The 23,965-nt window shown below is 38.3% G+C and overlaps 1 pseudogene; it reads left to right on the top strand.

Moving 5' to 3' along the window:
• Positions 1–16,490: 16,490 nt before the first annotated feature.
• On the top strand, positions 16,491–23,227 carry LOC139110245 (trichohyalin-like; annotated as a pseudogene).
• The last annotated feature ends 738 nt before the right edge of the window (positions 23,228–23,965 follow it).

Raw genomic sequence — 23,965 nt, 5'->3', positions numbered from 1 at the left:
GTTCTATTCGAGCTATCATTTGCGGCCCATCAAATTGTGGTAAGACGAACGTGTTGATAAGTCTGTAAAAAGTCTGCATGGTGTACGGTTCGAAAACGTTTACCTATACTCGAAATCAATATAACAACCAAAATATCAATATCTGAAAGAGATATTGACACCAAAAGAAAAAATTAGTTATTTTACATTCTTAAATAATATTGATGTTGTTTCGTCAATCGAAGCTCTTCCAAATTCTATATTTATTTTTAATGATATAGCATGTGATAAGCAAGACGCGGTAAGAGAATACTTTGCAATAAGACGACACGCGAACGTCGACAGTTTTTATCTTTGTCAAACGTATGCAAAAATACCGAAGCATCTTATACGTGACAATGCGAATTTATTGATTCTGTTTAAACAAGATGGCACAAATATGAAACATATATATAATGATCGTGTTAATACTAATATGTCTTTCAAAGATTTCAGTAAATTGTGTCAAATATGTTGACAACAAAAGTATGGATTTGTGGTGATTGATAAAGACAATGCCATTTCAAACGGTCGCTATAGAAAGGGATTTGACGACTTTGTGGTATCCTAATGCAATCAGTCGTTGTTGATACACCGATTGGCAACTGTTAAACTCGATATGAATAACAACAACAAACTTAAAAATCGTGAAATGATTGCGAAGAAAATTGCTTCAACGAGCGATTTGATTCGCAAAATGTATCATGTTATGAAGACGGGAAAAATGGATGAAGATATCGCGCTGAAGCGACTTTTTAAACCTATCGTTGAGCTTCTTAAACAGATTGTAGAAAACACCGTTGGAAACAGCGAAGTTGAATCAGCTATATCAAAGAACGAATCGTATCTTTCAGGAAAAAAGATGTGTTGACGCCAGAACAAAGACGATTAATCACAGCGTCTCCGAAATCATTACATGAAGAAAAAGATGAAAGTAGATTGACACCAAAACAGAAACGATCAAACGCAACGTTTTCGATAACAGCATCATCACCGATAACAGCATCGACTCCAATTAAATCGATTCTAAAACGGTTGCATACCATACGATCTACGTTAAACGAGACGCTTAAGTTCGCACAACGAAATTTATTAAGGGAACGTTCACACTCCCATTCCATTGAAGATGTTTTCAATACCGCAGATGAACCGTTGTGTTGTGTTCGTATATTTTAGGAAGGCGAAGGGAGGTAAGCAAAAGACGTGGTTTGTATTAACTGTCTATATTTTTACTAAGGGACTACATTGGTCTGGAGCTAAACTTTGACTAACTCATGAACTGCTTCGCATAACACACAAAGGCGAACAGCTCTGAATATCGTCCAGGCAGTTTTTGCACACATAGCATATTGAGTTTCCTCGCGTGGCGTTATCACAACGCTGAACAATAAGTACGGCTGAACGATATGTAATACGTTGGTAACATCTATTCGGCAACAGTTGTACACTTTCGAAGATTGGAAGACTCTTCAAACTCATTATAGACCGTTGGGATAAAAGTATCTAGGCGCTGTTTTGAGTGGAAAAAAATCCATTAACATCGATAGCGTTTACAAAGTTTATTTCAACAATAATGGAACAATAATTGGCAACAAGCGTGTTGATTTAGATAAAAATGATAATATATTTATAGATGGTAAAAAGTATCCAGGGACGGTGGGACTTTATGAATTGATTTTTATGAGATTTCCCGATAAGAGCAGTTATACTGATACCGATAAAAAAAATTACAAAAGTATACTCATGGCAATAAATGCACATAAACGTGATTACAATTCTCAAAATTAAGTAAAGAGTATCAAGGGCCACAAATATAAGAAAATAATCGCTTCTGTGCTGAGTAAAAAAATTGACAAGGTATACCATACGCTGTAACATTAAACAGTAATAAAATCGATTATGTTTATTGGGATGATCCAAACGAGCTCGTAGATCGTCTTTGAATGCTCAAAGCCTCACGTTACTCGGGTCATAACGCTCACAACAATAAGATTTTATCAATTATTGAGGAACTTCGCGAAGTGGGGCTTATTATAAATTAAAGTATGCATACACAATTTAATTATTTGATGTCAAAATGCCGATTAACAAGTTTGGAAAATTGCTTGAAGATGGAGGAGAAGGAAGTAATACTAATCAGCATTATAGATATAACACGTTAGTTAGGAATTATATGCGCGATAATGCTCTGTGGGCGTTTACGATGCCCGTACGGTGCAAGCACTATCGTTGCACAAGGATTCACGAATGTTAGAACCAAATGTCAAAATCAAGAAAATCACAACAAAAAATAAAGGCAATTAAACAAATAAAATACAAGGTTAAATAAATCAAGTAATAAAAACCAAATAAAATAATACAAGAGTCAATATACAAAAAAAATATCATAAAAGATGTCTTATCTTGGTCTGCTTAGAGCAGAACAGAAGCGCTTGTCCGTCGGTCGCTTTGTTTGCAATGGGTCGCAAATAACAAGAATATCTCGCCCTTTGGGCGGAAAAATCGCTGGTATACAAATGCCTCGCTTCGTGGGCGGAAAATCGCTGGTAAATTAATACTCCATCTTGTGGGCAAAAAATCGCTGGTATACAATCCTACCCTGGCAGACCCGCTGAGGTTCATGTCGTAAACTACTCAACCACACATCCGCAAGACAACAAAGTCCGGAATATATTGATTAAACCAAATAGTAAAAAGTCACCAAAGAAACATAAACGAATAACAAAGAACTGAACAAAAAACCGAATAAAAAGACAGCACGGTGTGCACACCACGAGAGACCGGAGAACTCTGATTGTCTGATGAAATCGGGGGTTGGATCCTGAACTTTCTTTATAATAAATAATCTTCACGCGGAAGACCCTTTTTAATAAAATTGCAACGTCACTAAAACAAAGTCCGCGGGATCAAAGTTTGTTTGCGCCGTTGAGTCGGTAATGTGGGGACAGTGCCCCTTACCTCTCTTTCCCGCTCGTTAGTTCATAGAACATAAATGAATATAGAGGGCAGGTATGCTCTCTCGGCAGTGCGTGCCTGCACCACTGCATCATTCGTTAGAAAGAAGTCGCTGAGTTAAGAAGTTTGTTTGTAATACCCAGATAGTTAATAGTCAGTAAAGAGTTGTTGTTAATTATTATTGGGTTTAAATTATTTTTCCAACTTCGCTGGCTTAGTAGTGTGGGTTAAGCTGGAGTACGAGATAGATTACCGCGATAATTCCCAATGGTGTAAGTGGCGACATCCGACGGTGATCGTCGGAGTGAACTGCCACAGCTCTTTGTTTGACATCCACCGATTACGACGCGCGATTACGCAAAATTAAGCATGTAGCTCAACTTTTGGATGATGGTGATGCTGCCAACAAACAATATGTTCAGCAGAATTTGCAAATTTTAAAGGATTGAATTGAGGTGCTTAATAAAAAAATGGAAATACTGTAAAATAGTATACAAGTTGTGCTAAACACACTTCGTGGTAAATACAATTAAACATCCGTTTCTGTTACCGTTACCGTTGCCGTTACCGTTTCCGTTGCAGTTTCTATTGCCGTTACCGTTTTCGTTATCGTGTCCGATGTTTTCTCCATTATTATTATTATTTCCATTCTCACTGTTGTTCATAGTCATAAAATTTTAATAGCGCAATAGATCTTAAAGCTTTAAAATGTTAAAAAAAATTAACTCTGAAAAACTACAATTGATAAACAAACTGCATACTTCAACGAGAAAAAATTTTTCTCGAAGGCATGTCATAGTGCGCGGGTATGATGACTTGTGGCAAGCTGATGTAATCGAAATGCGTCCATACACACGTGTTAATCGTGGTCACCACTACATATTCACCGTTATCGATGTGCTGAGCAAGCATGCATGTGCTGTGCCATTAAAGACGAAGAGCGGTATCGAAGTTGTAACAGCGATTGCAAAGATCCTTCGCGATGATAAAAGATATGCGAATAATCTTCAAATTGATAAAGGAAAAGAATTTTACATCGCAAACGTACAAAAACTCTTGAAAAAACATAATATTAACCATTATTCTAAATACTTTGTAATGAAAGCGTCCGTTGTCAAACGGTTCAACTAAATGTTTAAAAACGCTATGTAGAAAATGTTTACACTAAAAGGAAATTATAAATGACTTGATTCGCTGCAGCGATTTGTTTTGGATTATAACATACGTAAACATCGAACTATTGGTATGCGACCTGTCGGTTTTATCCCTGCAAACGCAGACATACTCTTGGCAACGGCCTACAGCTGCCTAAAGATTGCTGCTCCAGCACGGTTTAAAACTGGTGATCCAGTACGTGTGAGCAAATTCAAAACAATATTTGAAAAAGGCTATACACCAAATTGGACTACGGAAGTGTTTACAATTGTCAAGTGCAAAAAACTAATCCCGTGACGTACTTGTTGGAAGACTCTTGCGGAAAACCCATCGCTGGAGGATTCTACAAACAGGAATTGCTTCACGTAAATAATCCTGATGTATATCTTGTTGAAAAAGTGTTATGAAAACAAGGAAATGATGTTTATGCAAAGTGGTTGAGATATGATAATTCACATAACTCATAGATATGCAAGAATAACGTTTTATAAGAATTTTTTCTAATTAATAATAAAAAAATTTTATTTACAATGTATAATGTATAAAGTATAATGTATAATGTGTTTTATGTATATAAAAGTTTTTACAACGGTATTTTATAATGTCCCCATAGTAATGTTTCAATAAAATCCTGTATAATATATCGTTTATCATCATTTGAACTTAAAGCAGTTTGCTCCTCACGTATAGTATACATCTCGTGAAGCTTAGATCTTATACACGTTTGCTGACGCGTCATTTCTATTTCCTCCTTCAAGCATCGTGTGTAATCGTCAAACGTTATCTTCTTGGCGACAACATTACTCTTAACACCTTTAAACTTTTTTGTATTTTTTTTAACATCTACTCGTAATGCATACATTTTTGCTCGAAGTCCAATAAATTCAGTCATGATTGCTCCATTGTTTTCATCTTTCATCAATCCTGGTACGCTTTTATTGACTTGTGGAATACCATACACATTGTCACAAACGTAATTAGTTGTATCAAATCTGTTAATATCACGTTTCATAATCTCGTAAACTTCTTCGCACTCTATGTGATATATAAGACTGTCTCAGTATACATAATTTTACATTTATTTTTATAAAGTGGTTGCATGTACTCATGATAAAATTATACAAACATGTTTTAGATATGTCCAGAATGCACATTCCAACATAGATCGATTTATTAAATTTTACTTCAAGTTTACGCATTTCGATCGCCACCAGATTGTCGGCGAAAATTCGGTTTCGAGATCAATGCCTCAGCGTCAAATCTGCCCTCCCAATGTGTTACAAGCCTTACTTCAACATGATTGCGCACGTTTTCTATAGTTTTTCCAAATACTGCATTATTCATTAATTTATACAAATTTCTTTCAAAATCATTTTTTGCAAGCATTCTAAATTTAGTATTAAGTTCTATATAAACACGTAGCCATGGAGATTTTTGAATTGTAATATGCGATGTATTTTTGTAAGATGCAGTCCATAATGATTACATTGTTGCAATTCGCGATAATGAATGATGTAACGTTTCTTATCATATAAGGTTGCGAGCAGCTTGTCCTGCCGCTTACCGGGCGGCTTATCACGCGTTGTACAGAATGGTAGGTCAAATGCGCGTCGTGTAAACGTTGTGAATACTCTGTATCAACCTCAAAAATATAACTATTGGGTGAGTCTAATGGCACACTCATCACATCGAAATTAGAAACATGGTCAACCCATTGAAAATCGGCATATGGTAGCGGTTGACACATCGCCCATCCATATAAATTATTAATCTCAAAATACATCAAATACGTTGATGATTTTGATGAATCGTGTGACTGCATATACTTTTAGGCTTTCACAGGTTCGCGAGAAAGGAAGTCGCGTTGGTAAGTCAGTGAAAGAACCCAATTTATAAAATATAAAATTGTAATTAAAATCTAAAGAAAATACAAAACAGTTAAAAAGACAAAGTAAGAGCGAGACTCGATACAAAGCAAAAGTTGCGTGCGCGAGGGACAACTGCTGGTGCTGAACTGACGCTCCGAAGCGTCGCCAGCAGGGAAGTCCAAAAGAAAGTTTCTTTGTTCCTATCAGCCCTTTGTGTTAAGCGGACCTTAGCCCGTGCATCACCCAGGAGATGATGCAATGCTGCGTCAGCAAAGGCTGATGCAAGGCTTCGAGAAAACTTCAGTTGCCAAGCCGGGCTGTTGCTGGGCAAGGGAGTTGACGGAGAAAATCGTGCGCGGCACGAGCGTCTGCTTGCGACGGCGACCGGCAGATTCCGTCATCTGTCGGGATGCGAGCGACACCGCACTCACATACTTATTATTGGCGCATCCATATCTGCTAGAACATTGACTTAAACCGCCGCGTATACCACGTTCAATAAACATAACTATATCTATGTTAGTAAGAAGTTTGAATTTTACACCCGTGTGTTATAACATCGCGTACCACGTAAAACCTGGTACAGTGTAATAATACGCGAGATCAAGTTTATGACTCGCTATACAGCTGTCTTGAAGTTAACAAATATGTCAGCTAACAACAAGACATCAGTTTTTAAATACAGATCACTGTATTCTCCAAGCGTTTGAATTGAGAGTCGTTGCCAGATATCTATAACGTGCGCGTAATCATTTTCGGATACTATATCATCATTCAATAAACTGTAAAATGATTCACGTGGAGGCAAACATACATCTTCCAACTTTTCAATACAGTCAACATATTCGTATGGAAAAACGCCCTTACGTGTTAATAAATCAAAATTTGCATTAGTTAGATTAGAAATTTCACATCGTGACACTTGCAATTTATCTTTACTTAAAAATAATGCTAATTTCTCAAGACTAGTATTTAGAAATTTAAATAAATCAATAAACTTTAATTTTTTACAATTATTCCTATTATCGGTGGTGCGTTTAACATTTTTTGTAAATGATATATATTTCTTTTTCGTTATAAAAAGCAGTTCTATAGTTCCTTCATAGGCAGTTGCAATTTCTTTGATAATAAAATGTGCATCGTAACCCGATAAATTATGAAAAACTATGGGAATACAATTCGAATCCATATAATTTATATTACAATTTGAATGTGCTGGTTCTCTATATCGACCGGTTAAGTGACAGTGATCGCGGACTCGTATGTCATCTGATACAAATGGTTTTTCACATATGTGACAATGTGTACCGATGTTAAAAATTTTTAACTCGCCTCGCGTGAAATCAGCCATGGGCACATTAGTTGATAAAATTGTTTTTACACTGTGTGCTAAATTTTTAAGTTTCTCGGCGAACCAAGCGACGCAGTTATTATCGCGAAAAACCGATACATTGATAGCGACTTGTAGTACAAACAGCATACATAGTATCCTATGCTGAGAACTTTATGATGCTGATGTGTGCACGTAGATGTAGTAGAATCAGCATTCGTTTTTTCTAGGGTGCATTTTAAATCGGCATATACCACAAATGGAACTCGTTTCTTTCTAGTATGGTTGTCAAAACTTAACCATTTGTTTTCATCACATGGTAATATAATTGCTCACTCTTTAATTTTTCCACAATCTACGCTGTGTACCCTTAATCTTTCACTCGAACCAAAGTAATGTAAACACAGAACAAATTTTTTATCAATGAAAAATGCTCAACATCATTATCTCGTTGCGTGTACAACAAATGAATGTGTGTTTTCCGTACCTTATCTGAGTTGTATTGGTAGAATTTGTTTCTTCTAAATCGTATATATGTTTTTGGAAATGTTGTTAAGATTTTCAAATTTTTTATTATGTTTCATAGTTATTGGAAACTCAATACCTTAAAAATTTAACACTGTTGCATAATGTGGATATGATGTTATACGATCCACATGTCTTTCGGCTGGGTATAGAGCGGCTATCACTAACCATGCAAAACATGCATTGTCAGCAGATTATATGTTTATAACAGCTCTTTTCATTTTTATTTCCTGTGGTAATATCACATGGCACCCAGCATGTAATAGATTGTGTTTATTTTAATTTATCATCAAATTATGTATACGCGACAATACCCACCCGCTGTTACGTTCTTGAAATTCATTCAAGGATGTGAGAATAAGCTCGATAATGCGCGACTCGTACCACTCTTGCAGATTACTTCAACGAAAAAGTTTACAGTTTTTTGTACACACACTTTTATTAGCAGTTTTATTGTTAGCCACAAATTCGCCATTAAATACAACGTTAATTTTTACATTGTTATGTTTATGTATAACATTTTGCACACGTTTCAATACAATGTTTTGCGCATCTTCCAGAAATTTGCGAAGCTCGATATAGTTTGAATTATTTACCACACTAGTTAATATGCGGCTTTCAAAAGCTGTGTCGATTTCATGCCATCAAAGTTTTTTATTTTTTGCATTATGTCCCGCACCCACACGAACGAAACGTTGTATTGTCGATTCTCTTAAACTTTCGATACGTGCAATGCATGCAACTAGCGATTGCTTTGCACCAATTGATAATCTTGAACGTTTATTTCGCCCCTGTTCCTCCAATAATTTGATATATTCTTAATATATATATTCTTCACATTGCTGATTCCACACATTAAATTCTTTTCCTAAAGTCAATCGATCTGCATGCTGTTGCACCGTGAAGGTGCTGTAGAGTCCGTTCTCCGGAAAATGTAGACTTAGACGGGTGTAATAAAGACCGTTGTAGTAATTAACGTATCTTTTTATTTTCCTTTTACTAGAATCTTACAGTCATCGACGCCACGCGTTTAATTTCTAATTGCGATTGTCCGTTCGGGCCGCGGTTGCCCCAATATATGCCCTGCTGTTGCTATGTCAAAAGTCATAGCAATCAGCAGATTCGCGGGTGGCAACCGCGAATGTTCTTGAAGCGTCGCGTCCCGGCCGGAAATGCCGGGTTACCTTGATCGGCGGTATTCTGCCGATCAAGCTAAATGGTCGCGCGCGTGCGACATTCCATCGTTATTTTCAAGCCTTCTGTTGCCAGGGGCTCGGGATATAACAATGCGCTGTCAACTGTTGCTCTCGCCGATTCATTATTGTTCTCGTGATTTCAATATGTTAAATGATAAAATGTGATGTATGCTGTACAGTTTTATATGCATCATATTCAGGGTGTCTGAAATAAGGTGTCCAATACTAAATTTATAAGTAGGAACATAAAAACGGTGACGAATGGTCTTGAACGGTTTTTTAAAATTCTTGGTCATTTTTGAGAAAAAAATTAATATGTGTACGCGTAAAAGTAATCTGTAATGTTCAGATCTCAACAACGGTTGAACCGATCGCTTTCTAGTTTGGCTCATCGTGTAGATAAGGGTCGAATTATATCAGAAAAGTGTCTTCATTTTTCCGTTTACGTAACTACGAACAGAGATATCACGATATAAAGTTTTTTTTAAAGAATAAAACTTTTTTTGTCGTTGACTCCAAAAAACGTCCTTTTTATTTTTGCGCCGTTAGATGATGCAGATAATTTATCGATCGATTCTTGTCAGTTTATTGACATGTCACTGACGTGTGAGGTTATTAGTGATATAAAAAAGCGCCAAATATAAACGCGCGAAATTAAAATTACTATAAAATGAATAAAATCACCCCCAAAACTAGACCCCCCAAAAAGAAATAAAATGTTTACTGTAATATTGAATCGCGTAATTCTCAATCCCCCCAAAATTACCTTTTTTTAAAAAAAGGTATAAAAAAGCGCCAAGTATAAGCGCGTGAAATTAAAATTGCTACAAAATAAATAAAATTACAATCAAAACTAGACCCCCCAAAAAGAAATAAAATGTTTACCATAATATTGAATACTTTCTATTAAAGTTATGAGATCAAATAATTGCGCCAAGAACCTAAAAAAACTAGAAAATTTTAAACAGTACAAATCATGTAAAACCGTACAAAAGTAGACCTAGGTTTGTCCCAATGATGTAACATAATAATGTAAAAAAAGAAAAAAAAAAATCTTGGCGCTACGAAACGAAATCACAACGCAAAAAATAAAATTATAATTTGAGATTTTGAAGATTTGGTTTCGCAGCGCCAGGATTTTTTTTTTTCTTTCTTTACATTATTATGTTACATCATTGGGACAAACCTAGATCTATTTTTGTACGGTTTTACATGATTTGTACTGTTTAAAATTTTCTAGTTTCTTTAGGTTCTTGGCGCAATTATTTGATCTCATAACTTTAATAGAAAGTATTCAATATTATGGTAAACATTTTATTTCTTTTTGGGGGGTCTAGTTTTGGGGGTGATTTTATTCATTTTATAGTAATTTTAATTTCGTGCGTTTATATTTGGCGCTTTTTTATATCACTAATAACCTCACACGTCAGTGACATGTCAATAAACTGACAATGAATCGATCGATAAATTATCCGCATCATCTAACGGCGCAAAAATGAAAAGAACGTTTTTTGGAGTCGACGACGAAAAGTTTTATTCTTGAAAGAAAACTTTATATCGTGATATCTCTGTTCGTAGTTACGTAAACGGAAAAATAAAGACACTTTTCTGATATAATTCGACCGTTATCTACACGATGAGCCAAACTAGAAAGCGATCGGTTCAACCGTTGTTGAGATCTGAACATTACAGATTTCTCAATAATTCGTTTCGCGTAAAAGAGGCACGGTAGTGCGCTGCGCCTATACTTGGCGCGAGGCACTATCGTGCCTCTTGATAAAGAAAGCACGAGCCGAGCGTGCGCGACAGACGACGGCGAGCATACTACAAATAAAACAGGCTGCCTGTATGCAGTAAATGTCGGTGTTGAATAGTAAGAAAAGGGCGCAAGTCAAAAAAGAACTAGGGAGTGGAAGTGGAAAAGATGAAAGGGTAAAGAAGTGGGGAAGGGAAGATGCAGGGTTTGGTGAATAGACAAAAAGTGAAAGAGTGTGTATGAAAAACTAAAAATGAGGTTAGAAGAGAAGGAATGAAAGAAAGAGAGAGAGAAAGAAAGAGAGAGAGTGAGAGAGAGAGGGGGGAGGGTAGCTGCTTCCATGACCTGAGCGTGCTACCATCTTCTCTTCGCGGATCGCGCAGTTAGAGGGTGTTTCTTTTCCTGCGCGATGCGCGATTTAGGTCGCAGGTCCAGTTTTTCTCCACGCAACTTGCCAAACATTGCTCTCATCCTATGCGGGTTTTTTTTCAGTCCCGCATCTTCTTTAACACTACAGAGTTAGAATCCATGTGCTACTAATATTTAAAAATATTTTGATTATTTTACAAAGTTTTATTGACAGTATATATCATTTCAATATATTGGCAGAATTATTATACAAATGTGCAGAAAAAAAAAATTTTATGCCATGATATTAAATAATAAAAGAGATGTTTGACGGATTATGTTTCTTAATTAATATTGTTAATTAATTTAAAATTTAGTGTTACCGCTGCAAAATAATTAAAAGACAACGCCGGCATAAGACAAGGAATTGTAATCGTTATTGGCTTTTGACTCCGTATTATAATTATCTGTAGACATTTCCAAACATTAATAAGATAATATTTTTTTAACATCTCGAATGCTACATGTCCTATTTCATTGGTCTAAAAAGAAATAATAAACAGTCTTATTAATAAAGGTACTTATATTCTACTTTTAAGGCTTTCGCAACTACTGACTTTTATAAAAATAGAGGTTTTTGGAAAAAAACTTCGTTGAAAAACAACGTTATGCTGACGTTTTGCAAACATTGCAGTTTGCATCACTAGTGTAAAAGTTTGTAATTGGTCAGCATCATGCGCCCCCATAACTCATCTTTGGGAATACATACATATAGTACATTTAGGCTACCTATAATAGAACCAAATGAGCTCAGTATCCTTGTACTCTTATGTTGCAAGCAATAATGTTTACGAAATGTTGGCATAAAGTTGTTTCTAAACACAACTTATTTTTCGAAATCTCCATTTTAATTAAAACTATTTAGAGTATAAATTTTTTTTATATAATTTACTGAGTGTATTAAATGTTCTGCTGGCCAAGTATACATAAATACTTCTGATAAAGCTGCTGAAGAAAATAAGCAAACCCAAGCTATTCCTACTATAGATTGATCCTATTTAGAAAAAATTAATACACTATATTTTTATATTGATAATCATTCTTCTAAAACAATATTAAATATAATTTTATTTGCTTTTCTTATCGTTTATAAAATTATATTTTGTATATGTTATATACACAATATGTATATGTTATATTCACAACATATTTATTTTAATTTACAGGGTGTCCCAGACATAACAAAGGATACTAAGAGGGAGAAAGAACTAATTGAGACAAGTAGAAAAGTCCTGTATTATTTTGCAAAATTCTCAACCGTTTTACAGAAAAAAATTAAAATGTATAAAATGTATAGGTGTAAGAGTAACAAGGAAGCTGCGCGTGAGTGAGTACGATAGGCGACGGCCCCATCTCTAACCATTCGCCTGTCACAACTTTTTTATTTGTCTTGATTAGTTCTATCTATCCTCTTAGTATTTTTCGTTATGCATAAGACACTCTATACATTTTCTATATATCTATGACATTCTTATATATTTCTTATTTTTTAAATATGGGTTTTCGTAACATATATTACTCACTTTTAAAAGAAATAGAAGTATTGTTATTAAGCTAACTGTGCTACAACATACAGTTGTCAATGCAAAAGGACGAGCAACAATTGAAACATCATTTGCATACCTAAATAAATGCATCAACTTTACTTAGCACTTTGCAGCATTAGTTGTATTTTTAACTTTCACACATTTATGCTATTTAACATTATAATACTTAAAAAAATTAATGTTTTTCAAAAATTCTGGTAACATTGTTTATAAGATTAAAATTACAAAATTGTTACCGATAAAATAAAAATATAAATATCGGAACGCCGATAGCGCTCGACACGCCACAATATCGGCAACCCGCCATACAAGCGCGCAAGCCGGTGTGCACGGAAGCTCGAAAAGCCCCGAAAGCAGAAAAAGCTCCGAGTCCGGCTGGTACCGACCGCAGCCACCAGGCGGTGCAGTAAATAAAGATATGTTCGAGAGTCAGAAGCGGCGAGAATGACTATATAAACCGAGCCGCAAAAGCTTAGGACATTGCCTTATTCCTCGATCAGTAGATCATTTTGAGAGCCTAATTGGTGCTCGACATCAATGCACGATTAAGTATTAACGGGATGGTGCTTGATATTCTGAAACACATCTCTACAGCGACCGCATGCCGTTGCCAGCAGCACTCACGGAAAAGAATCTCGAACAAGAGCCAGGAAAGAAGCAGACGCAAGAGTAAGACCGCGTTAACTCTGGAGCTGATTTTTGACAGCCCGCCGTCACCGCCGATAGAAGCAGCCAGTGTGCCGTAGATAAAATTGATCCAGATCTTCTCACCGCAGCAGCCGCTCGTAGGAATCCTGAAACCGCTCGGAATCAAGAAGCTGACTAAACAAACACTTTCAGTTCCTGGAGTGGAGTCCACACCTGGACAATTATACGCCGCCCAGCTTTACCAGATCACCACCGAGGATCTTCTTGGCTCCAGGGAACGCAAGGATCTAGAGGTATACGAGCTTGCGGTGAAGTGCTGTACCACCAAACGCACTTTCACCGCTATGATCAACACCACGGGCGAGAATAGAATGGGGCATACAAGTCGGACTAAGCACGACTGAAAGGACGATACAACACGCCTCAATACTAACTGAGAGTGGCACTTAGTACGATTTCTGGGCCACAACGTCGTCCTCGGAAGCGGAATTAGCCTTACTACCAGGCGACGAAAAATGGGGGCCGATTAAAGTCACCCTCACAGCTCTGCACATCTCTTAACGAAAGCACAGGCAATAAATCTGCTTCGCCTCGATTTTTGTAATAAGCACCAATGGGTGCGATTTAATCTGACAACCAAACACAACTGTACATATCTTTCTTGTAAATACACCTGTATATATATCTGTATAAGAACAAGTCATCATTTACTGCGCCGCCATTCCAATCAACTCATCGAACCTTTACGCCAAATGTGAGTTAATATTTCAAAAAATATTTTTGTTACTGCGAACACGAAAGTGCAAATATTAGGATATAATTAGGTCTGAATAAAAAAAACTGTTTTGTCACTCCTTGATGCTATTTTTATTGAATACAGTTGCGATAAGCTTAAGCAGATTTACGCCTGCGATGCTAGTCGTCGAATTAACGCAGTTAAACTGACTCTGGCTTGGAAAAATCGAAGGGATCTGTTGCGAGATCCTTTGTTCTTCATATTATCTCCAGGGGTTATATTATCCCGTCGCTCGGAGAACCCAACGGCTCGATTTTTATAAGTGTTTGTTAACGCCAGGCCCAAGATAGGGCACGCAGTAAAAATTTGAGACAATTTCATTGTTAGTGAAATTGCACGCCGGATATTTCGTATCGGGTGCGCGACACGACGGCGCCATGAATATTAAACCGAAATTTAATGCTTTTTTCCAACATTCCGCCCGCCTCGTTGATGCCAACGAAATTATACTTATAATATGCTATTACAAGATATATGAAAAATGTTTTATTCAGCAGCCGATTTAAAAGAATTATTTTTACTACTGGGCGAACTAAAATACTAGTTGCGGTGCGTACAGTAACGACTCTAATATTGCCATCATTACTCGGATGCGTTGCTATGATCCGGGCAAGAGGCAATTGAGTGGGAGCAGTATTTTCGCCTCAAATAATGCAGAGCATGCCCACCTTTAAATTTTCAGCGGGTTTTGACTATTTTTTTCTTATATTTAGTAAAGGTAAATATTCTGAGGACCATCTTAACCAGAAATGATCTTTCATTTTTTGCACGAGCTGCCAACGTGTCAATTTATTTTTTGCCGTAAGCAGATGCGAAGTCTCCGGTAATGCGTTAAGCGGAGCTCTTATTAGGAAATGACTGGGGGTCAGCGCCTCCAAGTCTTGAGAATCATTAGATAACGCAGTAAGTGGCCGTGAATTGAGACAAGCCTCTATTTGAGTAAGAAATTTAGCGAGTTCTTCATAGGTTAATTTCGAATCTTCAATTATACGACGGAGGTGATGCTTGGTAGACTTTACTGCAGCCTCCTATATTCCACTGAAATGAGGTGCAGATGGGGAATTAAAATGCCATTAAATGCCATCGCTGGCCATTTTGTTCATAAAATTATTATTTTTGGTTAATTTTCGCATGAAATTCCGCAGCTGAGCGTCAGCGCCAATAAAATTAGTACCGCGGTCAGTATAAACATTTACGCAAAGTCCTCTACGGGATATAAATCTTTTAAATGCTGCCAAAAAATCTTCCGTCGTGTAATCAGTTACAGCTTCAAAATGGATTGTCCGCGTGACAAAACATACAAATATGGCTAAAAATCCTTTAAAGGCCTTTTGTCCTCGGTCTTTTGAAACTCGTATCAAAATAGGACCGGTATAATCAATTCCCGTGTTTTGAAATGGTCGAGTTGGAATAATCCGAGCGCTCGGTAGGGGGCTCATAATGGGATAAGGTGATTGACCTTGTCAACGAATACAAGTTATACATTTAAAAATATGGCTTTTGACCAGTCCTTGCCCTCCTAGGATCCAGTAACGTTGTCGCAAAGTAGCTAAGCACGTACTTGCACCCCGCCGTGCAAGGTTTTGAAATGACATGCATTGACAATTAGTTTGGCAAAATGAGCATTTCGCGGTAAAATTATTGGTTTTTGCGTGTCATATTTTATTAATGCGAATTGTAGCCGCCCACCGACTCGTAATAATTTATTTTCATCGAAGAAAGGAGCGAATTTTAAAAGAGGACTTTTGGAAGGAAGCGGTTTTTTTCATTGAGTAACTTAATTTCTTCAGGGAACCACAATGCTTGTGTTGATTTAATCCAGAAATCGCAAATTTCCGTTAGTTTTTTATAAGATAACGATTTTCCTCTGAGACTTCTTTTAGCTGGTGTCCATCTTAAACATAAAGCGCATACTCGTAATAATCGTTGCAAATTTGAGAATCGTAGCAAAATAACGTTTTCGGTAAATGGTTGAATAGCCAGATAAACTTTTACTGGGCGGAATTCTTTTTTTGTCTCATGAGCAAGTTGGCTCACTATTTTTATTAGCAAATGGTCGGTTGATTAAAGCCACGCAGGGTCCTTCTACCACAAAGCAAAATTATTAAAATTTATAGAAGATTGACCTCTTGAGACGCAGTCAGCTGGATTTTCTTCTTCAATGACATGATGCCATTGTGCTTCAGGAAGCGTTTCTTGAATTTCAGTGACCCTGTTGGCCACAAACGTTGTTCATCTCGTGGGATAGCCTTGATCCAGGCCAGCATGACGGTAGAATCCGTCCATAGATGGATTTCATCAATAGAGAATTTAGTACTAGTTTTTATGCCTTGAATAAGGCGTACAGCAAGGTAACTGCACTTAATTCTAGACGCGGTAGAGATATGGTCTTCAAGGGTGCTACCTTGGTTTTAGCTTGAAGTAACGATCTTTCCGATATTATTTCTTTTTTTTCGACAAAGCTCACGCGAATATAAACTACAGCGGCGTAGGCCTTCTGAGAAGCGTCAGAAAATCCGTGGAGCTCTATTCTCTAATTAATTGCCGGTGTATTTATCCATCGCGGGATGGTAAATTTTTCGATCTCTGGAAACTCAATCCGAAATGTTTTCCAAGTTTCTTGAGCCTCTGCGGGTAACGGTTGATCCCAATCAAGTTTTCGCAGCCAAAATGATTGAAGTAATGTCTTTGCTCGAATAATAATAGGAGCTAGCCATCCTAAAGGGTCAAATAACCGTGCGGTTTCTGAAAGAATTTGACGCTTAGTAAAAGTTGTATTGTTAGCCAATTGAACCTTGAAGCAGAAGAAATCAGTTACAGGAAGCCATTGCAGGCCCAAAATTGTATGGTCTACAGCGGGATGCCAGTTTAAAATTTCTCCTTGCTGGACTTTCGCTTCCAAAACGCGGCGTATCGGTGGTTAGAGTGAATAGAAAGAGTTTAAAGAGGTGATTGTGGAGAGCGCGGAAAGGTTAGGGGAGAGAAAGGTTAGGAGGAAGATGCGAAAAGGGCTGAGGAAGAGGGGTGATTGGAGGGAAGTGAGTGGACAGTGGGAGGGAGTGGATAAAGGGAAGAAAAATAAAAAGGAAAGGGAGTTGAGGTTAGAAAGACGGTAGATAAGAAGGAGGAGAGTGAAAGAGAGAGAAGGTAAGCAAGGGGAACTGGGAGAGGCGGTTGGAGGAAGGGAAGGACAAAGGGAAATAAGGGGGAAGGGTTGAAAATAAAAGGAGGGACGAGAAAATCTGGTAGATTAAGATAAAGAAGTTAAAGAAGAGAGAAAAGGGAGTAAGAGAAGGAGAGAGAAAAGAAGAGAAAAGGAAGGATATTAATAAGAAGAGGCGGATAGAAGAAAACACCGGGAGATAAACAACGCGGAATAGAACAGGAGAATCGGATTAAGGTGAGAAACAAGGAGAAAAAGAATACAAGGAGATAGAAGATAAATATGAAAAAGAAACAAAAGGAAAGGACGAAGGAGGGAAGAGGGAGAAGCGAGAGTGTGATAGGGATGGATGAGTACCTAAAGAGAAAAAGAGTGGCGGAGGGAGGAGAAGAGGAGGGCGAGATAACGCAGATAAGGAAAGAGCTAAAGAAAATAGACGTAAGAAAGGAGGCGGAGGTAAAAGGAGAGATGGAGGGTAAAATATTAAACTTAATAAGAGAAATGAGAGAGGAGATGAAGAAGGGAATCGAAGAGTTGAAAGGTGATAATAGAAATTTGAAAAAGGACCTGGAGACAATGAGAGAGAAGGAAGAGGAGTGGAGGAAGGAGAGGGAGATAATGAGAGAGAAACTAATTGAATTGGAAATAAAAGTGGAGGAAGGAAGAAAGGAGTGTTTGGAAACAAAGAATAAGGTGATAAAGTTAGAGAAGATAATAAAAGAAAGGGATAAGACAGAAAGGAAAAAAAATGTAATTATATAAGGGATTAGAAATACGGAAGATAAAAAGAAAATTAAAGGAGAGGTAAAAGAAATATTAAGGAAATTGGAGTTAGATATAGAGACGGAGGAGATAAAGATGGTAAAGGAGGGAAAAGGGGAGAAGGGTGGAGTAGTTATACTAAAAATGAGGAATGAAGAGGATAAAGAGAGAACAATGAAAAAAAAGGAGAAACTAAAAGGGACAAAGATTTGGATACAGAAGGATAGATCCTAGGAGGAAAGAAAAATAGAAAGAAATATGAGAGAGATAGCAAGAGTGGAAAGAGAGAAGGGAAGGAAGGTATGGGTAAGTGGAATAAAAATGAACAAAGACGGAAAGTGGTGGTGGTGGAACCAGTATAAGGAAGATTTGATGGACGGAAGAGGGGATAGAAGGAAGAAGGACGTTCAGGGGGAAAAAGAGGAGAGGAAGGAAGGAAGAGTAACATAGAAAAAGAGAAGGAGAGCAATAATGGAGAAGGCGAAGAGGTAAGGGAATGTGAGGGAAAGGGAGAGAGAGGGAGGAGAAGCAGGGGACAGAGAGGAAGAAAGGTGGAAAAAGGAAAACCATAAAAGATTAAAAATAGCCTTCTGGAATGTGGCGGGACTAGGAAATAAAGACAAGGATTTCTGGGAGAGACTGAACAATTGAGATGTTATATTCCTGTTGGAGACATGGGTGGAAGAAAAGAAATGGAAGGGGATAGAGTGGAGATTGCCAAAAGGATATGTATGGAGACAACAATGGGCCAGTAGAAGAAATAATAAAGAAAGAGCGAAAGGAGGAATGATAGTAGGAAGAAGAAAAGAGATAGAAGGATCAGGCGGAGAGAATAGAAAGAGTGAGAGAAAAGGTATAATGATAAAAAAGATAAAAGTGGAAAGGAGAATATGGAATATAATAGGCATATATATGAACGAAGAGGAGGAGGAAAAATGGTATTGTTTAAAAAATTGGATGGAGAAAGAGGAAGAAATGGGGAAAACAATAATTGGAGGAGATTTTAATGCAAAAACAGGAAGAGAAGGAGAAAGGATACAAGAAGATGAAGAGGAGGAGGAGGAGGAAAGAAGAAGCTCATTAGATGGAAAAATAAATAAGGCGGGAAGAAGAATGATCGAGATTTTAGAAGAGACAGGGTGGTTTATAATAAACGGTGGATTAGAGGGAGATGAGGAGGGAAGGTGGACGTATGAAGAACCAAGAGGAACGTCGGTTATAGATTATGTGTTAGGGAATGAAGAATCATGGAACGAGATGGAAGGGATGGAGATAGCAGACAGGATTGACTCAGATCATTTTCCGGTAGTGGTAAAGATTAAGGGAAAAGGAGGGGGTGAAAGGAATAAAGGAAAGAGAAAGAGATGGTGTTAAAGCAAGGAAGGAAAGGAGGAATTTGACGAGAAAGCGAAGGAAATATAGGGAGAGGAAGAAGAGAAAGCGGAATGGAAAAAGGTAAAAGAGAAAATTAACAGAATTTTGGAAAAAGGACAAGAAAGGAAAGGGGAAGAACAGAGGAGAGGATGGTGAAACGAAGAATGTAGAGTGGAGAAGAAAAAAGTAAGAAGGTCATTGAGAGACTAGAGAAAAGGAGAGGAAAGAAGAGAGGAATATTGAAGAAGGAAGAAAGAATATAAAGATTTATGCGAGAATAAGAAGAGGAGGGAGGTGGAGAGATGGATAGAGGAGGTAAAGAGGGTAAAGACAGAAAAGCAAATATGAAAAATAATAGGAAAGGAAAGGAGAAAAAGAGGAGGAGGGGAGAGAACTTAGAAATGAAAGAATGGGAAGAATATTTCAACAATATAATGGGAGGAGTGGAGTATAGAGTGAGGATAGGAGAGAGAGAGGAGAGATAAAGGATGGGGAGATGAATGAATTGAGTAAAGATAAAGTGAGAAGTGCATTGAGGAAAGTGAGGGAGGGGAAAGCGGAAGGAGGTGACGAAATTCCTGGAGAAGTATGGAAATACGGAGAAGAAAAGGAGATAGATTAAATATGGAAAACGTGTAACAAAATATGGAAAGGGAAGGAATGGATAGAAGAATGGGAAGAGGGTACGGTAGTGCCGGTAAAAAAGAAAGGGAAAGGGGACAAGGTGGAGGATTTTAGGGGAGTCACGATTATGTTGACGCTATATAAAATCTATGCTACGATGCTGGAAAAAAGGCTGAAGGAAGAAGTAGAGGAAAAGAAGATCTTGGCGGAAGGACAAGCGGGATTTAGAAAGGGGAGTGGGACGATGGACAATATATATGTAATAAATTACTTATTTAACAGGCAATTAAGCAAGAAAGGAGGAAAAATAATATTGTTCTTCGTAGACCTGAAGACAGCTTTCAACGGAGTGGATAGAGAGATAATGTGGGAACATATGGAGAAGGAGGGAATAAGCAAGGATATGATTAAAAGGTGTAAAGAAATTTACAGGGAAACGAAATGCAGAGTGCGGGTGAGGGGGGAGATGGAAGAAGAATTCTGGATGGGGAGGGGGGTGAGACAGGGATGTCCACTAAGCCCATTGCTTTTTAATATATTAATAGCGGATCTGGAAAAAGAGATGAAGAGGGGAGGGTGGGAAGGGGTGAAAATAAAAGGAGAAAAGATATACTCCTTGAGCTACGCAGACGACGTAGTGTTGCTAGCGAAAGAGGAGGACGACATGAGGAGCTTGATAGCGAGATTGGAAGACTATCTAAAAAGAAAAGGATTAGAGCTCAACGTAAAGAAGTCGAAGGTGATAAGGTGCAGAAAAAGGGAAGGAAGAGAGAAAAGAGTGAATTGGAGATGGGGAGGGGAAACCAATAGAAGAAGTAAAGGAGTATAACTACTTGGGATACATAATTATGAAGAACGGAGGGCAGGAGGGGCAGGTGAGGGAGAGAGCGAGGAAGGCGGCGGCGGCGTTAGGAGGAGTATGGGAGTTGGGAAAGAGAAAGTTTGGAGGGAACTGGGAGAAGAGAATGTGGATTTTTGACAGATTAATTTGGACGATAATGGCATATGGAGTAGAAATATTCGGATGGAGAAAAAGGGAAAAAATGGAGAGAATTAAAAAAAGATATGTAAAATGGTGGCTGTTAGGAGTTGGAAGGAGCACGCCGGGAAACATGGTGATGGAGGAGGTACAAGGAGTAAAATTGAGAATGAAAATGAGAAGGAGAGCGTGGGGGTTTGAGAAGAGATTAGAGGAAAGGAGGGGAAGTGGTCTGGCAATAAAATGTTGGGAGGAGATTAAAGAAAGAGAAGAAAAGGGGAAAACGGAATCGGGATGGGAAAGAGAAAGAAGATCATTTTATGAAGAAAGAGAAATGATAAAGAGCAGTATATTAAAGGGGGGAGACGCTGGGAGAGACAACGGATTGGATATCGGAGATGGAAAAAAAGGACAAGAAAGAACAGAAAAGAGAAAGAGAGGAAAAAATAGAAAAATCCAATTATAATAAATGGTATGGGATGGTAAAAGTACAAGAAGTACCGGGCTATTTGAAAAGGGGATGGAAAGATAAGAGGTTCAGGTTGGGAAAAGAAATGAGGGGGAATAAATATTGGGAGAAGGAAAAGAGAAGGACGTGCAGGGTGTGCGGAAGGGTTGAGGAGTCTTGGGAGCATGTTTGGGAAGAATGTGGAAGTTGGGGAGCAGAAGGAACGTGGAGGGATTGGGTAGAAAGGGTGCTAAACGGAGAAGGGGAGGGCGAGTTATGGTTGAGAAGGATTCAAGAATTCAGGTGGGAAGTGATAGAAGAGGAGAAGATAATGGAGGAAGGAAGAGAGGAGGAGGTGAGGGAGGAAGAGATGGAGTTAGAGGGAGGGGTTGGAGGGGGGAAGAAGAAGGGGGAAAGTGTGAGTAGAGAATGGATTGATAACGAGAGAGAATAGATTGGAAGTAATATGTTCAAAGGAGAGTGTTTCGGAAGCGGAGAGAGAGAGAGAGAGAGAGAGAGAGAGAGAGGGAGAGGGAGAGAGAGGGAGAGGGAGAGGGAGAGGGAGAGGGAGAGGGAGAGGAGAGGGAGAGGGAGAGGGAGAGGGAGAGGGAGAGGGAGAGGGAGAGGGAGAGGAGAGGGAGAGGGAGAGGGAGAGGGAGAGGGAGAGGGAGAGGGAGAGGAGAGAGGGAGAGGGAGAGGAGAGGGAGAGGAGAGGGAGAGGGAGAGGAGAGAGAGAGAGAGAGAGAGAGAGAGAGAGAGAGAGAGAGAGAGAGAGAGAGAGAGAGAGGGAGGGAGAGGGAGAGAGAGAGAGAGAGAGAGAGAGAGAGAGAGAGAGAGAGAGAGAGAGAGAGAGAGAGAGGTAAATTAAGAAATCATAGCTTTAAGGCGTTGTGCGTGGGGTGACGGTACAAGGGAGTGTGAGATGGGGAGGACAGGAAATGGATGAGTGAAAGAGCGAGGAATGAGTGTGAGAATTGTAAGAGCGGAAGGATGAGTGTGTAGAATGAAGCGGTGTATGTGTGTATGAGAGGAAGGGAAGTTGTGTACAAATTGTAACCCGAAAAAGAATTCAATAAAATATCTATCTACTTAATTTCTCCTTGTTTTTGTGCCAATGAAAATAGTTTAGAAAGTTTCAAAGAACAAGTTGACCATTTTTTTAACGCGAAACCGCCCACCGTGCAGATTTCGGTGAATTGTGATAATTTTTCTTTAGCTTCAAGAATGGTATCTGCGCCTGTTAAAATGTCATGCATGTAAGTTTCCTTCAATAATATTTCTGCTCCCATGGGGTATTGATTTTTTTCGTCGGTGGCTAGTTGTTGCAAGGTGCGAATTGCTAGAAACGGGGCAGAAGTTATTCTGTATGTAACGGTATTTAACTGGTATTCTCGGATGGGATCGGAAGGGAAACTGCGCCATCAGATTCTTTGGTAATCTCTATCTTGAGAATTTAATAAAATCTGCCGATACATTTTTTCTATATCACCAGTTAAGGCCAAGCGATGGCGGTGCCAATTTAATCAAACATCAGATAAAGAAACCAACAAATTCGGTCCATTTAACAATTTATCATTTAAGAACTCTTCCGACGGTAATTGCGCAGATGCATTAAAAACTACTTGAATTGCCGAGTTATTTACTACTGTCTTAAAAACGCCGTGATGCAGCAGATAACAAATATTTTCATTTGACGGGTCCGCCGGAGGGACAAGAGACATGTGGCCGAGGTCAATGTATTCGGCCATAAAGTTAATGTAGACCGCCCGCAGTTCGGGATGGCGCTCAAATTTTTGCTCCATGCGTTCAAACATACGCATGGCAACTTTTTGTGAACCAAGAAATTTGCGTTCCCGATTTTTAAATGGCAAACTGACTATATAACGACCATTTTTATCGCGCGTGAAAGTTTGTACATAATATTCTTCGCATTTATCTTTGTCAGCGGTTAAAGGGAGCGGTCCCTTTATTGTTTCTTCTTGCTACCAAAATTGAGAAACTAACAGAGACAAGTCGGTATCTATTTTACAATGATGAACTACGGCCAGGGAATCTGTTGCATTGCCAGGGGCGATTCCCAAAAGAATTTTTCCTATGGTTGTTTTTAAAGCAATGGGCGAATTTGCATCGCTCTTTCGTAAGCCATTCTCTATTATTAGTGCATGCACTGCGGCACCAAGAATAATTTCGATGGGATCTTAAGCTTGAAATTCAGGGTCAGCTAACTCTAATCCCTGCAAATGTGGCCAAGTTTTTTTTTAATGTAATCGTACGCTAAGCGTTTACGCGACGCGAAGCAGTACTAACGCCACTACCTTTAATTTATAAGGTGTTCGAGTACATGATTTTAATTTCAGATTCAGGCTGCCATGAGCCTGACGTGATTTACTACCACTGATCCCGTAAATGGCCG

Source organism: Cardiocondyla obscurior, linkage group LG19 (assembly GCF_019399895.1).
Source record: "Cardiocondyla obscurior isolate alpha-2009 linkage group LG19, Cobs3.1, whole genome shotgun sequence".
Taxonomy (NCBI): Eukaryota; Metazoa; Arthropoda; class Insecta; order Hymenoptera; family Formicidae; genus Cardiocondyla; species Cardiocondyla obscurior.
This window is presented reverse-complemented; position numbering and strand designations above follow the sequence as displayed.